At 41.7% G+C, this 17,173-nt stretch overlaps 1 protein-coding gene across 2 annotated transcripts in view; it reads right to left on the minus strand.

The window, feature by feature from the left end:
* ADCY2 (adenylate cyclase 2) overlaps positions 1 to 17,173 on the minus strand; it is a 426,457-nt gene that overhangs the window by 140,513 nt on the left and 268,771 nt on the right. The window lies entirely within an intron of this gene.

Here is a 17,173-nt window from a genome sequence, read left to right on the forward strand (position 1 = left end):
CTGATGTGTAGTGGGGCCACTTTGAGGACTCTTCCCAATAAGGGAAAATACAGATTCTGGAAATACATATTGAAAAAAATATCAAATTTTCTAAGGTCAGAGTGCATTTGTGTATTATTTATTATTTATTGAGTTCTAAGTATGTGTTCCTCTATGTGGAGAATAAAGGAAGGCACAGCTATTTCCTCCAGAACATTATTTATCTTTTTTGATTTTAAAGTAGTGAAGCAGAAATAATATTAAAATACCAGAAACCAGGGGTCGTACTAAGATAGAAAACACTCATTTTCGCCTGCTTGTTCATTTGAGAGATAAAGCACAAGCTTTATTGCACTTTAGAAGGTCAACCAATATTTCACATGTCCTAAGTAAGACAGTCACATATTTTCAAATATTTCATTTCCTCTCTGGTGACTACCCAAGACTCTTAGTGATTCTAAACTATTATGAAGACAGTCAGAAATATTAGCTTCTGTAAAATGTCATCAGTGAGAAACTATAGTGGGACGCAAAGAAATGGTAACATATGAGCTTTTCTTGTATTTTCAGTCTTTAAATTCTATAAATCGGGTGCCTGATAGCATGCAATACTATACATATTTTAATCCATACTTATTATGGTTAGGATGGCACTTTTCCATTCTTTAAGGAAACTATGCAATACTTTTTGAGGAACAATTTCACAGAAGGGCAATCTCTGAAAGTTTATATTTATCCTAGAGTATTTTAAACATTAACTTGTTATAGAAAATATCATATTCTTCAGGTATTGCGGATTTAGCAACTGGTATTCAGTGTGTATAAACAAACATCTGTTGAACGAAATCTTTTTTTCCTTCTTCTATATTTTCTCTTTTGTTGTTAAAATAATTTTTTTTTGGTGTGGACAAAGTAGTGAGAGAGTAGAGTAGGAGGAGGGAAGCTGGGCTTCGCTCCCAGACTCTCAGGTCCAGGTATCTATTCCCGGGGTCCACCTCCCGGGCACATCACTTCGGGGTTGTTGGGAGTGTTCCCCAAGGGAGCAAAGGGTGGTCCAAGAGTGCATCTTGATGATGATGAAACGACCCTCATCACAGCCAATCCCCACCCTTCTCCAGGGAGAGACAGGTGCAAAGTCAACAGGAGACTGACTGTGCGCCTCGGGGGGCCCTTAGCACATAGTAGGGAGCATTTCTCCATAAACAGGCATAACTGAGTGTTGATCATTGGTTCCTTTCCTAATTCATTCCTTCAATAATTGACCCAATCAGAAAACCTCCACCATCACCCATTAAATGACAGATCCCTTGATAAATGCAAAGACAAATGAGAGTGTCCCTGATATCACATTGTTCATGATTTAGCAAGGGGCCTGCCTAAAGTGCACAGTTATCAGATGAGCTTAGAAGGACAGGCTGTGTTTGGAGGAAGCCACATACCTGGGACCTGGAAAAATAGAGAGGAACCAACGGATCAGGAGGATCTGGCATGTGCCACATGCTCCCTGCAGCTCTCTTCATGTGAACCAGCTGAATCAAAACACAGCCCTGTCTGACTGGTGTTATTACCAACCTCCTTGCAGTGGAGGCAAAGGAGGCAGTTCGGTGAAGGGCAGGGAGCTAACACTTGCTGTCGCACCTGTCACACACCAAAGGGAATTTTGTTGGTACTTAAGAAAGTAAGAAAACACTTTTTCATTCATAATTATCTTTTCACTTTTTGTTAAATTCCCCTTGAGATGTTTCCATTTAAACTAAGAAATGAAATGGAGAAATCAAAAGTTTTTAATAAGGTAAATGTCCATATATACATCTGCAGAAATGTAAATTGATATAAATTGTACAAAATAATGAGGCTAATGTCTGATGTGGCCTCAAATATAAAAGAAATGAAATGCATGATGACATTAACAAAAAGATGAAATGGGAGTCAATGGAGTTAAAATGTTCTGAAGTCCTAGAATTTTTTGAGAAGTGGCAAAATAAAGTAATTCATATTAGACTGGAGTAAGTCCAGAGTGAATGCAATTTCCACGTTAACAACAAAGAGTTTGAAAAAAAAAATATATGACTAACAGGCTAAGAGAAAATGGAAAAGAAATCCTTGATTAATTCAATACAAATCAATAATGAAGAATCAAAGAAAACTAAAGACAGGTGGGACAAACAGAAAATAAATCATAAAATGACAGTTATCAGTCTACTGTATCTGAGATTATGTTAAATGTAAGTGGATGAATACTCCAACTGGCTAATGTTGTCAGACTGTGCTTGAAAAAGACTACTCACAATAAACATATCTTAAATATAACAATACAGAACTATCAAAAATAAAAAGATACATCAAAAAGAGATAAATTATAAAAATCTTAATAAAAAAAAGCAGTATAGCTATACCAATACCAGAAAAATACTGTAGCTATTTCAACCTTTAGGGAGAGGATTGACAAGTCCACATATTTTTAGAATTAAATTTTTAGTGGTGGGAGGGACATTATATTCTATTGTGGACATTGGTAATATAATTTCTCATGTGGTTCCTTCCATTCACAGAGACTGGTGGTGTGAAGGGCAGTGAAGTGAGGGTTTGTTTATTGCTCAATTTCTCAACTCCTGCAAGAGTGCCTGGAAAGTAGCATTTTCTCTGTGTAGTTTTTGAGTGAGTGAATGACTTCCTGTGCACTTTATCTGGGGCACAATAAAGAAAAATCTAATTTCAGAGCCTCTGTTCATTATTGGTACTGCTTATGGTAGAGACTTGGGTAGACAGTGCTTATGGTTTAAAATCTGATGAATAAACTTCTTGGTCATAAATACCAGTCCTGAGCAAAATTTGCATCAGTGATATTCACACAAAGGGAAATTTACCTATTCTGCAAAATAAGGCAGTGATGACTTTGGGTTTTTCTCTCTGGAAGACAATGATATTGTGGTAATGGGGGAAGGAGTGAAAGGCTCATGGTGGGGGCGGGGACAGGGGAACAAAGAAATAGAAGATTTAAAGATTAAATAAGCAGCAATCTGGAATTCAATAACCAAAATAAATAAATCAGTAGAAGAAACCCATAGCAAATTATAGGAGAAAGATGAACAAATAAGTTCATCTGTGGAAGACAGACTAGTTAAAGACAGACTGATGTGGAAAAGAATAAAGAAAAAAGAGTGAAAAGAAATGAGGAGAGTCTAAGAGAACTCCGTGACAACCTTAAATGAACCAACATTTGCATTACAGGGGTGCCAGAAGGAGGATATAGAGAGAAAGGGCCAGAGAAAGTATTTGGAGATAATAGCTGAAAACTTCCCTAACACAGGAAAGAAATCACCCACTCAAATCCAGAAAGCACAATGAAAACAACCATATAAAATAAACCCAAGGAGGAGTACCCCAAGACATATTAGTCAAACGGACCAAAATTAAAGACAAAGAGAAAACATTGAGAGCAGCCAGGGAAAAGCAACAAATAACATTCAAGGGAACCCCAATAAGGTTATCAGCTGATTTTTCAGCAGAAACCCTCCAGGCCAGAAGGGAGTGGCATGATATACTTAAAGTGATGAAAGGAAAAAACCTCCAACCAAGAATAGTTTTCCCAGCAAGGTTCCCATTCATATTTGGAGGAGAAATCAAAAGCATTACAAACAAGCAAATGGTAAGAGAATTCAGCACCACTAAACCAGCTTTACAACAAATATGAAGGGACCTTCTCCTGATGGAAAAGAAAAGGCCACAACCAGAAGCAAGAAAATTACAAATGAGAAGGTTCACCTGTAAAGGCAAACATATAGCAAAGGTAGGAAATTATCCACACACAAATACAATATCAACATCAGCAATCACGAGACGAAATGGGTAAAAATGCACAATACTGGAGATGCATTTGCAATTAAGACACCAGTAACTTAAAACAATATTGTACATATATATGAAAACCTCATGGTAACCACAAGCCAAAAACCTGCAATAGATACACTCATGAATTAAGACAAAACAATCCATACACAACTCTAAAGACAGTCAGAAAACTGAAAAAAAAAAAAAAAAAAAAGAAAGAAAGAAAAGCTGTGTCCTGGCCACACACAAATTGAGAGTGCAATACATCTGGCTGATGACCTAGTGTTCATACAAGCCTTCTCCCTCTTTGAACTCAGAACCCACATAAGACAGCGCAGTTTATTTTTTAAAATCAATGGCCATTCACTACCTTTTGTAATCTTAGTATAAAGAGCTCTTCCACCATCTACCCCTCTTTTGCTATTCACCTGCCACTTCATTTCATTCTTCTATGTTTTGGCTTCCATAACCAACCAGATGGTTAGACATTTGGGAAGTCTGAAAGTCATGAAACACAGGATATAGCCAAGGAAGTACTTAAATGAAAGACTTTGTTCCTTAAAGTTTGGAATTGAGTTATGCTAATTTTGCATTACTTCATTCAATTTCCGTAGCTACTGAGCACATGGTATGTTTTGAGTAACACTCTATGTACTGACTAACTTTGTATGGGGCGGTCACGGTTCCTACTTTCTGTTTATTGCTCACTGTGCTGAATGATTGTGTGTGAGGTCAAAACATTCTAAAGGAGTCATAAAATTCCAAATCTATTTAAACAAATAGAGGGAATCTAGTGAGGCAAAGTATGAACTTGCTGGCAACACGAACCAGACCTATCTGGTCACATTCTGAGACGGGGGGACAGCCCCAGAAGGCGGCAAAAGGAGGCATGCTACTATGAGATGCCATCAGATCTCCCTCCTAATCAAAGCGAGCAGACACTGAGTACACATTCGTTAACTTCTAAAACAGGGACAAGAATTGTTGGCATGTAGGGTGTAACACATCACAGATCTGGTCTAGGCCATCTACTTAGAAATCTCAGTGGAATCTGTGTGTTTACAGAGAGGTCTGATGATCGCTTAATTAGATTAAAACCAGTTTTTTACTTTCTGATGGGTGGTGGATGAGTCAAGGGCTAAGAAAAAAACAAAAGGCACCAGGTCACAATAGTTCTGCATTATTATCTCACGAGGATAACCTGTGTGTCCGTGTGGATTCAGTGCAGTCTTCTGCTGAACTGAAAGCTACCACTAGACTCTCCCAAAGTTTACATTCATTTCTAGTTGTGCTTTCTGGAGCTGATGCTGTTGGTGCCCTCACCATAGTCCCTCTGCCTTCCCTGGAATTCCCCGGCAGCCTGTTCCTTCCTAAATCTGCAATTTCCTGTATCTCAACCAACGAGGAAGCAATTGATGGGCACATAGTTCAGCTTCAGTGGGCAGATCTGAGTATCTTCCATACGTCCTTCAGAAGGTCTCCAGGTGGACTGAACCCCTGTGGTCATCAGGGGTGCCTTTCATCAGCTGACCTCCCTCCCCGGTCCACTCCCTGGCTCTGCCACCTGGAACCACTTCTCAACTAAATGACCACAGCCACATCCTTGTCTTGAGGTTGCTTGGGGGTAAACCTAACAGGCATGTCTAAGCATCTTCTCTCTCCACCTATGTTCTGTAAGAAGAATACACTAAACCCTAAAGCACACAGAGCCAGCCTTTCCCGAAAGACAGATCCCACGAGCAAAAAAGATGAATCAAATATAGTAATTCTCTTTCATGCCCATAGCTTCATTTAATGACCAAATGTAAATCATGATCTTTATTTTAGTCCTAAATGGAGACAGATGACTGGCTTTTTATAGGTAGTTTGAAGAATACAGGAAAGAAACTCCATATGTTGTGTAAACCAAATTTTCCCTTTTATGTGTTAAAGAATCTGTGTGACGTTCGTTTGGAATAGAGATTTTGGTAACAGCCAAGAAAAGAACCCAAGGCTTCTCCGCTCTCACGTGATGCCGGCACCACCAGTGGACGGTGACACCTGTGATCAGAGCCCACGGCCAGGATCCGTGCTCGGGGGGTCTGCAACACGCCCTGCGGGTGACCATGGCATTGCGTCATGGGGAAGCCTTCAATCAGAGACTGTACTCGAATGTGGTGAGTGAAGGCACTTTTAAATATGTCTTCCTTCCCTTACAAAACGCTGAACAAAACCCCAATATTATGGCACACATGACACATTTCAGCTCAGTTCATAATCTGACAAGGTTATGTTTCCATTAATATCTCAGCTTTTTGCTCATGTGGCTTCATGCCCTGCCAAATTATCTGAAAGCAGCACATAAACTTAAGTGCTTAATATATCACATATAATCAAGCTATATTATCTCCATGTACATTAGAGAAATTCCTTCGGGGGACTTTGGAAAATGACGTTGTCACAAAACTGATTGATGCACATTATTAATATTTTTTTCTCTTCCTAGAAAAGATTATCTAACTACAGGGGATTTGGCTAATCTGGCCTATTCAAAGGTTATCCAATAAATAGCCTGGCCTTGGTTTGAGAGTTCCATTTCAACACATTCCCTTTATTAAACCTCTAATTATTCTTTATTAGCAATAAATTTTTTGGAGAATTTGTTCTCTTACATTGTAACTTGTGGAAAAGCTACAGCGCTCCTGGGAGTTCCCGTCGTGGCGCAGTGGTTAACGAATCCGACTAGGAACCATGAGGTTGCGGGTTCGGTCCCTGCCCTTGCTCAGTGGGTTAACGATCCGGTGTTGCCGTGAGCTGTGGTGTAGGTTGCAGACGCGGCTCGGATCCCGCGTTGCTGTGGCTCTGGCGTAGGCCGGTGGCTACAGCTCCAATTCAACCCCTAGCCTGGGAACCTCCATATGCCGCGGGAGCGGCCCAAGAAATAGCAACAACAACAACAACAACAACAACAAAAAGACAAAAGACAAAAAAAAAAAAAAAAGCTACAGCGCTCCTAAAGTTCAATGTATGACTGATCAAAATTCAGCCTGCTCTGTGCTCCAGAGTGTTTCTAATATCATAAAACAAAGCAGGTATTTATATTTTTAGGCTATTTTTGAAATGGTTTTGGTTGATTGTAAAATCCAATGTAAGCAAAGATGAGCTGTACTTAGATTTTGAGCTAAGATATAGTGAACTACATTATATCCTGTTCCTTCATTAAACCATGCATGTAATAAATAGTAAACTTGCTGCCCTTTGCTTTTCTCTCCTTGTCTCTTTCTCTCTTTATTTGCACATTAAGGTACCATTTACATACAGTAAACTCTCTCCCTTTTAGGTATACAGTTCTGTGAATTTTGACAAATGACTACAGTCAGGTAACCATGCTCACAATCAAGATGTCAAGTATTTCCATTATCCTTGAACCCTTTTATAGTCAATTCCCCTCCCACCACCTTCAAAAACTGTGAATCACTACATTGTACTCTTGTAACTTACATAATATTGTACGTCCACCATATCGCAATTAGAAAAACATAATGGGGGACCATTGCTCACCTAATAGAATGGCTAAATTTGCTGTACTCGTCAAAAGAGAGGGTGACAGTGACATGCTCTTTCATAAGAATTAAACAATTTTCTCTTTCAAAACTCTTATTTCTAATTAGTTCCTAGTGTATTTATTTATTTACTTATTTATTTACTGGCTACCCTAAGGCATATGGAGTTCCCAGGCCAGGGATCAATTGAAGCCACAGTTGAGACGTATGCTGCAGCTGTAGCAACACGCTGGATCCTTAGCCCACTGTGCTGGGCCAGGGATCAAGCCTGTGTCCCCGTGCTCCAGAGACACTGCAGATCCTGTTGCACCACAGCGGGACCTCATCTATTTAGTTCTCATTTTAACTGCAAGGCAGTGACATCAGGATGTAAAAACAATTCAGGGAATAGAAGGAATATTGGTAAACATTATTCTTCTCCCAAGAGAAGGTGACACAGAGAAAGACCCTATGGTCCTTCCCCTCCCTGTCCTCCACCTGCCTTTTGTCTGTGGGAAAACTTTAGCCAAAGAAAAAGTTTAATCAGAAGTGGGAAAATGTAGAAACAAAGGAAAACAGCCAAATAAGACTAAATAATAATAATTTAGTCATTAAATAAAGTCAAGGACTTTTAGTTCCTCCTTAGGGGCCAGAGATTATATTCTGAGCCATATCCTTTGAGTCATTTTGTAGACACTGAAACCCACACCAAGTGGAAGAAGTTAAGCACCTGATGACCAAGCTATGACATAGTTGGCATAATTCCTAGAACTGGTCTCAAAGAAATGCGAAAAAACCAGCCCTGGAGCTGACGCTTAACTGTCCTTAAAACAATCGAGATGATGTCGATCAGACCAGGGCATGAGCAACTTCAAGATGACCCTCGGAGATGACTGTGCTCTTGCTGCATGTAGCCCTTTCCTCTGCGTATAAACCCTGGAAACTGCTCTTTCAAAGCACTTGTCACTGGTTGTCAGGAAGAAGTCAGTTTTTGGACACACCTCTGCCCTCCCCATCGGTTGCTAAAATAAAGCAAGCTTCCCATTTCACCCACCTTGTCTTTTTATTGGCTTTAGAGCGATGAGCAGCCGGACGCCACCTACAGTAACATAAGTAGCTATCAGAATGAACAGACCCCAGATCCCTAAGCAGCCACTGTGTTCCATGCGGTGCTGAGGAGACGGGTGATGTTATTTGACACTGTCCTGCAGGAGCAAAGGACCAGGTATCCATTCGGAAGAAAATGCTGACAATTCTATACTTGGAAAATACCTGCCAAGGATGTGAATATATGTCAATAGCTTCCACCAGTGCCTCTCTTCTCTTGCAGCCAGCTTCAAGTTCGAAGGTCTCAGAGAAGAAACATCCTCCACTGGCAACAACCTCGATCACCTGCATATCTCCAAAGTCAAGGTCTAGTAACAACTTCAATTTTTTTTTTGGCCATCTCCATGGCATGTGGAAGTTCCCCAACTAAGGATCAAACTCATGTCCCATCAGCGACCCAAGCTGCTGCAGTGACAATGCTGGTTCCTAACCCACTGTGCCACAAGGGAACGCCAAGTAACAACGGCTATGGGTGATGTTTCTCATTATAAAATTTAACATGTTTCCCTTAGGTCCATCTTTAGAAATCTTGCTTCCCCCCAGTCAATCAGAACACATTTAATACTCTTACTATTTGAAAGGTCTTGCTTTATCTTTCTTTGACTTTTACAAAACAGGCAGTCTTCGTATTTACACATGATGGAAAGTAGCAGCCCTTTATAGTAGAAAGACCACCACGTAAGAGTAGATGTGAGTTCCTGCCTTTCTCTGCCATGACCTAGAGGACCTCAACTAAATCCCTCCAGCCTTTGAGCCCCGGTGTGGCTGTCTAAACGACAGGTCTATTAGACTTGGTGAGTGAGAGAGCTCCACCTCCATGTAAGTTCCTAGAGTTTTATGGAACCACACGAAGCCCTTTCTAGAATTTACCTCTCCTTGTTTACAGTCAAAGAATTAATGACACACAGGAAAGAACCCAAAAGTGCTCACAACCCAAAGCCATGGCCAAGATGGAAGAGGGACTTTGGGAAAGGAGAGACCATGGGGATCCTGACAGAGAAGACGAAGAGGAAGCTGGGTTTGTTTCAGTTCTTGACTTTGGCCAAGATGGAAGAGGGACTTTGGGAAAGGAGAGACCATGGGGATCCTGACAGAGAAGACGAAGAGGAAGCTGGGTTTGCTTCAGTTCTTGAAGAGTGACGTTGATGGACTGGAGGAGGAAGAAGAAGGGTCTCGAGTCCCGGTGTGCCGTAGTAATGGCCAGTGCTGGTGTGTTGGGAGGAAACGTGTTTATTACGCAGTCGAGGAAAATTGGCATGCTTTGTGCAAATTAGAGTCAATATGCACTTCAGCAAATAATTATTGCCTTTTACAAAACACTGCATTTTTTTCACTGCATTCATATATTGTTGTCTCATTATAAAACTCAGTCACATTCAATTTCATCTAAATTTAAACATTTTTGACCAATACAAGGGCAAAATAGATTATGTATATGGCTTAGAGAGGGTAGCAGGAGGTGGAGAGTCAAGACCAGGTGAAACTTGTATTTTCCAATGTTATGGCACCTGACTGCTCCTTCCTCTTGCTCTGATTTGTGGATTGAGATGGCCAAGACATTTTGAGAGAACATAACATTAATAGAAGGTGGAAAGAAAGTAGCGATCAATTATATGTGATTACTCTCTAGTTAGCAGAAGTTGGGAAACCAAAGGCTAATGAAGTCAAGTGATGAATTCCGTCTCTAATCATAGGTAACAGCAAATTGATACTTTTAAACTTGAACTGTTTACCATCAACCAACAATTTGATTTGTCAAAACAGAACCTCTAGTAGAAAAAACACATTCCTCATAAGGAGAAAAATCTTCAATCCTTGGGTGGGAGAATATGAAGGTCCTAAGATAAGTGGTGCAGTTCTGTTCCTGGACACATGGCTGCACATGGCACCCAGAGCAAGGGTCGGTCCATGAGCATCGCACGCACCTCTCAGGCCGGCGTCCCCGCGAGGTCTTAGACAATACAACTCAACACCAGTGCTGTTCCATCGCTCAAACGGGATCCCATCATGCAGACCGACCTCCACACTCACATGCTATAAAGTGAAAAAAGGAAAGTGCTCCAGAGTGACATTGACTCTGGTCTGATGTGCCTCTTAAGGGTATCTGCCACAAGGAACACCCTCCAGCCTGAAGGAGGCAGATCCAGTTGAAGAAAATGGCAAAGAGAATGTACAAAGGCTGACCACACTGGATGCAGGAGGAAAGAAGCCCCATGAAGTACAGGTGGCCAGGTGATTTCTTCTGAGAAGAAGGACAGGGGGAGATGCCAACCATACCAACCACAGGTGGAGATGCTAAGAGGGTGTCAGTGTAATCCGTGGGATCAACTGTATTAAATGCTACAAGGAGTAACATGGACTGTTGTAATGTGCACATGGTCAGATAGTGCAGATAACAGATAACAATGGAGAAAACAGGGAACAATGCAGATAACAGATAACAATGCAGATAACAGGGAACAAAGTGTTTTAGACACAACCTGCAGGTACTAAACAATGGAAACACATGTTGACCCTTTCTTTGCCTCACTGACCCTGGGCTCGGCCACGTGGCCCGACCAATGACGTGTGAGGAGCACAGCATGTACTTCTTCTGAGCAGAAGCTTTCAGAGGCAGCATGAGGCTCACCCAGCTTTGCTTTGCCCCCTGCTTTGGGAACCAGAAAGTTCCCAGCTAGAGGCTACTCTGAGCCTGGGTCCCGCAAGTGATGCAAAGTGGCAGCCCACCCATGGGGGACAAATACAAGGTCACCTTTGGCATGAGCATTGCCAGGCCCTGCAATTTGGGGGCTATTTTTACTCTAGCTATTCGGCAGGTGCATCACCGTGAAGGGCACGTCCACAGCCCCATGTGCTCGGTCCTTGCAGGCACACCATTTTCACAGCTGTTCTGACTTGGTGAAATTTCACTTGGACACCTTGAGGTTGCTTTAAGGGGTGCTGGAATTACATGAAGAAAGAATTTCCATACTCAGTGGTCAGACATTCCTCCTCAGCTATAAAAGACACTTCTCTAAAAGATTTTTTCCTAAGGAAGAGCTGAAGCCATGAGCACTGACCCATTCTACTTAGCTACAGGATTCATCCTATTTCTAAACTCTCGTCTCTGTTCTCTAATCAAGTTTGTTCTCACTGGATGTGAAGCAATGGGGCTTTCATCAGCCAGTCACATGCTCCCACACCTGAGAGTGTTGGCATTGCAGTGTCACACAGAGGTGTTCACACATCAACATGAAAAGTCCTAGAAAAGAGCCCGGAGTGTCCAGTGGGGTGCAGATCTGGCTCCCTGCTTGATCGTGGTGAGACTACGGGTTTACTCTGTTTACTCCCCGGCAGCTTGGGATTCTAGTCTGGAGTGGGCTGCTAGGTCTAAAGTGGATGTTTGGATTATGAAACCAAGATGAGCGTAAGAGAGGTGGCAGGGGTCACGGTGGGTACCAGAGTCTGTGGAGCCCTGGAGGGGAGACCAGCTCCTTCAATGTTGCCACTAAGTTTGGCCTCAAAAATAGTCCATAAATGCACATCTGGGACATTCAGAATTGTTGATCAAAGAACAACAGACCTCTCATTTTCATGGATATGAACTTTCTCCTATTCTTCATGGGAAATGACAGAACCATTCTAGCTGAATGCAGCTGTGGTGCTCTTTTTTTAAAAAATTATCTTATTGAAGTACAGTTGATTTACAATGTTGTGTTAATTTCTGCTGTAAAGTGATACAGTTATACATACATATATATGTGTATGTATAAAAATATTAAAAAAATATTTTTTCCATTATGGTTTATCACAGGATACTGAAATAGTTCTCTGTGCTATACAGTAGGACCTCATTGTTTATCCATTCTATGTGCGACAGTTTGCATCTACTAACCCCAAACTCCCAGCCCATCCCTCACTCACTCCCCTCCCCTTTGGCAAACGAAAGCCTGTTCTCTATGTCTGTGAGTCTGTTTCTGTTTTGCAGATAAGTTCAGTGATATTTTAGATTCGACATATAAGTGATGTCATATGGTATTTGTCTTTCTCTTTCTGACTTACTTCATTTAGTATGATAATCCATCCACTTAGTGTGTGCATCCATGTTGCTGCAAATGACATTATTTCATTCTTTTTTTATGGCTGTGTAGTATTCCATTGTATATATGTACCACATCTTCTTTATGCATTTATCTGTTGATGGACATTTGGGTTCTTTCCATGAACTGGCTGTGCTTTTCATTCAAGATTCTTCTCCCCATTCAACAAATATTTATTAACTGCTTTCCATGTATCAACTCCAAGCAATCTGTAATCATTATCTTGCTTAATTCTTTCCCAACCCCAATGAAGCAGGTATTATTACTTTCTTTACAAGGAGGAAACTGAAGATAAACTGGTTTGGGGACTTGCTAAGTATCAACTATCAGGCAGGTGGTGGAGTAGGGGGTGTGAACCCATGGAGGCAGCCAGTGGGTAAAGATCTTAACCAGTTTGCTAAACTACATCCAGAATAAGAGACGACATGTCAACAGGCACAAGAAGAAATAATCAGCCCGTGATGGGGAAGGATAATGTCCCACAGGGTAGTGTCTCTGGCTTGGACTGATTCCCCACTGTTTTTCTGTTTGTTTGGTTTGATTTGGTTTGGTTCGTTGTGGGGAGAAAAATCCTTCTCCCAACTGCGCTGAACTTGGGGACCTGAACCCACAGCAAAGTCGCTCTTGGCCTGAGTCTCACAGGCTCCTCTGCGGTTGACAGCCCCCAGCCTCTTCCCACCACTCCCTCCAAGCCAAACCCCTGCCAGAGGTGCATCAGGGCCACAATGGAGCACAGAGCAAAGCCTAGAGAATATCAGAAGGCTTTCCCTGAGCAGGGCGTGAAACCAAGATTTCTGGAAGAAACCCCTTGACATTTTTCTCATGAACACAGGATGGAATCCTGAGACGGCATTTATTTTTTTCTGCTATGAATGCAAAGCTGAGTAGCTGGGCTGGGAGAGGTGAACCCAGGACACCCCAGCACAGAGGTAGGTGTTCACATTTCTGCTTATTTGTCCTGAAAAAGAAAACCTCCAGAGAAAAGCCTCCAAAGTCAAAGCCCTGCAGATCCTACTCTTTAAATATTGTGTCTGCCCTCCAACAGTAATTGTCCCCTTGGGCGCCAAGGCGGTTGATACCAAGAGAGGCACCTGCCATATCTGCATAACATCAACTTTTTGGGGAAAGAATAATAAATGAGAAAAGAGAGCAGAACTGCACTAATTCTCGTTTTGCTAATCAAGCAATGTCCTGAGCTCCCTCAGGTACAAATTAAAGACACAAGCAGCAAATAGCACAGAAAATCATCGTGGCGAAAAAAAGGAAGCACTCTCACATTCCCAGAATTCTCCTAAAAGTAACTCACATGAAATGACCAGGGTTCAAATTCAGGAATGAAAGTGCGCTTCATCTCAGCTGCAGTTTTTTGGGCTGTTGACTCGTTACACACATCATCTGTGAACTGATATTGTTGGCACATGATAATTGTTAAGTTCTGTCCTTAGAAAATGCATTCTTTGAAATCAGACTGCACCTTTTTTATTACGAAGTATAGTTGATTTACAACGTTTCTTCAATTTCTGTTGTACAGCCAAGGGACCGAATCACACAGTTTCCTGTGCTGTATAGTAGGGCCCCACTGCCCACCCTTTCCAAATGTAACAGTTCGCATCCAAGAACCCTGAAATGCCCATCCACCCCACTCCCTCCCCACTCCCCCCGGGAACCACGAGTCCGCTCTCCTTGGCCATTATCTGTTTCTGTTTTATAGATAGGAGCATCTGTGCCATATTTTAGATTCCACAAACTAGTGATATCATATGGTATTTGTCTTTTCTTTCTGGCTTACTTAGTATGAGAATCTATAGTTCCATCCATGTTGCTGCAAATGGCATTGGTTTATCTTTTTTATGGCTCAGTAGTATTCCATTGTATATATGTCCCATATCGTCTTAATTCATTCATTTGTTGATGGACATTTAGGGTGTCTCCATGTCTTGGCTATTGTGATATTGTGACTAGCACAGCCATAAAGATAGGGGTGCATGTACCTTTTTCAATGAAAGTTTTGTCCAGATATATGCCTAGGAGTGGGATTGCTGGATCATATGGTAGTTCTATATTTAGTTTTGGAAGGAACCTCCATACTGTTTTCCATAGTGGTTGTAGCAATTTACATTCCCACCAACAGTGAAGGATGGTTCCCTTTTCTCCACACCCTCTCCGGTATTTATTTGTTGACTTGTTAAAGATGGCCATTCTGACTGGTATGAAGTGGTACCTCATCACATCAAAAAGAATAAAATACCTAAGAACAAACCTACCTAAAGAGACAAAAGGCTTATACTCTGAAAACTACAAGATGCTGACAAAAGAAATCAAAGATGCCACAAACAGATGGAAAGATCTACCATGCTCTTGGACTGGAAGAATCAATATTGTCCAAATGTTTATACTACCCAAGGCAATCTACAGATTCAATGCAATTCCTATCAAATTACCAAGAACATTCTTCACAGAACTAGAACAGAATATTTTTTTCTTTTTAATGACTGCACCTGTGGCATGTGGCAGCTCCCAGGCTAGGAGTCAAATCAGAGCTGCAGCTGCCAGCCTACACCACAGCCATGGCAACACAGGATCTTTGACCCACTGAATGAGGCCAAGGATCGAACCTGCTTCCTCGTGGACACTATGTCAGGTTATTAACCCACTAAGCCACAACGGGGAACTCCTGCACCTTTTCTTTCAAGGATTCTCCCATCTAAGTTTCACTAATGGTTCCATCTGTGGAGAGAATTACATCAAATATTAGCTAAAAACAGTGATTCTGGTTCAGGATCTCAGATACAACTGTTGGGGCTCAGAGCAGGGTCTGCTAAGATATGACATAGTGCATCCTGGTTATTTTTTTCTTTCTTTTTTTTTTAAAGATTGTTTTGGCCAATTTGTCCTTGTGTGTATGTGTCTTTTTAGGGCCACACCCGTGGCATGTGGAATTTCCCAGCCTAAGGGTCAAATCGGAGCTGTAGCTGCCCGCCAGCCACTGCTGCAGCAACGCAGGATCCCAGCCCCATCCATGACCTACGCTGCACCTGGCAGCAACCCTGGATCCTTAACCCACTGAGCGAAGCCAGGGATCAAACCCATGTCCTCATGGATACTACTGAGGTTCTTAATCCGCTGAGCCACAAGGGGTTATTTTTATTTTTGGCTGCACCTGAGGCATGTGGACGTTCCTGGGCCAGGAATCAAACCCATACCACAGCAGCTACCCAAGCTGCTGTGGTGACAATGCCAGGGTTAATGCTTTAACCCTCTGTGCACAAAGGAACTCCCATTCTGGCTACTTTGAATTAAAGTTACTTGAGAAAGAGCCAGTGCAGAAAGGGCACTCCAACCCTCATCTGTCCCCCTGAAAGCAAATAAATCTGCCATGAGGAGGGTACACTCCCAGCCCCAGGAGGCAGAGAGACATCCTTATCCCAGGGGACAGGGAATTCAGAGGAACCCCCATAAACAAACCTTGTTACTTCTTTAATTGACTTCCCTAATTCTGTTCAGATTCTTCACTAATTAAGCACCCAAGCCCAAGTTTCTTTGTCTTGTCAATACCTCACAAATGTATTGTTTCGTTGTTTTCTTCAAGTCTTATTGAATTTACAAGGCTGTGATAATTTCTGCGGTACAGCAAATTGACCCAGTCATACATATACACATATCCATTCTCTCTCAGATGCTTTTCCCACACAGATGATCACAGAATACTGGGTAGAGCTCTCTGTGCCACGCAGCAGGGCCCCACTGGCCAGTCATTCCATATACCTCAGTGTGCATATGCCAGTCCCAAGCCCCTAGTCCATCCCTCCCCCCACCACCAATCCTTGGGTAGCCAGAAGTGTTACAAAGTCTGTGAATCTGTCTCTGTTCTGCAAATGGATCACAAATGTATTGTTTCTTTGTCTAACAAAATATGGCCACTTCTTAGGTCTTATTTCTATGAGATCTCCGTAGGTATGAACTGAATTTATAGTTTTTCTCCTGTTCATCTCTCTGGTGTCAATGTCATCAGTAGACCAGCCAAAAGCACTCAAGCACACAGCTACGTGACAAAGAAAAATAACTCATGGCTTGGAGCTTCTATGACTGAGGAAAAACATCTTGTAACAGAGTTTATTGCTAGCTACATATGATGATAACTCAAGTATAAATCAACACAAGTAATGGATTGGGAAACCTTGATTTGGTGTCTTTGCTCTAACTCATTTATTTATTCTAAGCATACACATTCTTTTTTAAAAATTTGTTATTGAAACAAATGCTGGAGGGGTTGTGGAGAAAAGGGAACCCTCCTGCACTGTTGGTGGGAATGTAAACTGGTGCAGCCACTATGGAGAACAGTTTGGAGATATCTTAGAAATCTATACATAGAACTTCCATATGACCCAACTATCCCACTCTTGGGCATCTATCTGGACAAGACTCTACTTAAAAGAGACACATGCATGTTCATTGCAGCACTATTCACAATAGCCAGGACTGGAAACAACCCAAATGTCTATCGACAGATGATTGGATTTGGAAGATGTGGTATATATACACAATGGAATACTACTCAGCCATAAAAAAGAATGACACAATGCCATTTGCAGCAACATGGATGGAACTAGAGAATCTCATCCTGAGTGAAATGAGCCAGAAAGACAAAGACAAATA

Source organism: Sus scrofa, chromosome 16 (assembly GCF_054392235.1).
Source record: "Sus scrofa isolate SSC_HxYL_T2T_F1_AM1 chromosome 16, Sscrofa_HxYL_maternal_Yorkshire_Landrace_v2.0, whole genome shotgun sequence".
NCBI classification, from domain to species: Eukaryota; Metazoa; Chordata; class Mammalia; order Artiodactyla; family Suidae; genus Sus; species Sus scrofa.